Raw genomic sequence first — 445 nt, 5'->3', positions numbered from 1 at the left:
GGTACAGAGAAACACCTTCCTCACCAAAGGGCGTTTTAAAACCATAGTCCGATTTCCTATCCTGCAGGTACACCAGCAAAAGCAGACAGGCAAGTGTGGCACTGCTTGCAACTGTCCTCATATTTATACAGGGGAGGGAGTGCAGTAGGTGGCCCTTTATGGTTAACATGTTTTCTGAACTTGAACTCTTTTTTTCCCCTCTTGGGAGAATTTGATATAAAGATGCATGTCATATAGCGTCGATACCGTTTATTGTTTGTTGTTATTTAGTGTATCTGGTCCAGGAATCATTATTTCAGTCTTTATTGTTTTATTACATTCTCCTTTTGCGCTGTTTCTTTGGAAGGATCTACATATTAAGTACGAATTGCAAACATATCTTCACACGGAACAACGCAATTTTCTTTTCTTCTTTTTCTGAGAGAGAGAACGTTTTTGCTGCCTA

General features: G+C 39.6%; 1 protein-coding gene across 1 annotated transcript in view; it reads right to left on the bottom strand.

The window, feature by feature from the left end:
• Positions 1-445, bottom strand: part of LOC119588247 (glycine-rich protein DOT1-like) — a 6,792-nt gene that overhangs the window by 3,473 nt on the left and 2,874 nt on the right. The gene's annotated exons all lie outside the window — the stretch shown is intronic.

Source organism: Penaeus monodon, chromosome 23 (assembly GCF_015228065.2).
Source record: "Penaeus monodon isolate SGIC_2016 chromosome 23, NSTDA_Pmon_1, whole genome shotgun sequence".
NCBI classification, from domain to species: domain Eukaryota; kingdom Metazoa; phylum Arthropoda; class Malacostraca; order Decapoda; family Penaeidae; genus Penaeus; species Penaeus monodon.
The sequence above is the reverse complement of the archived record's forward strand: the minus strand, read 5'-3'. Positions and strand labels throughout refer to the sequence as shown.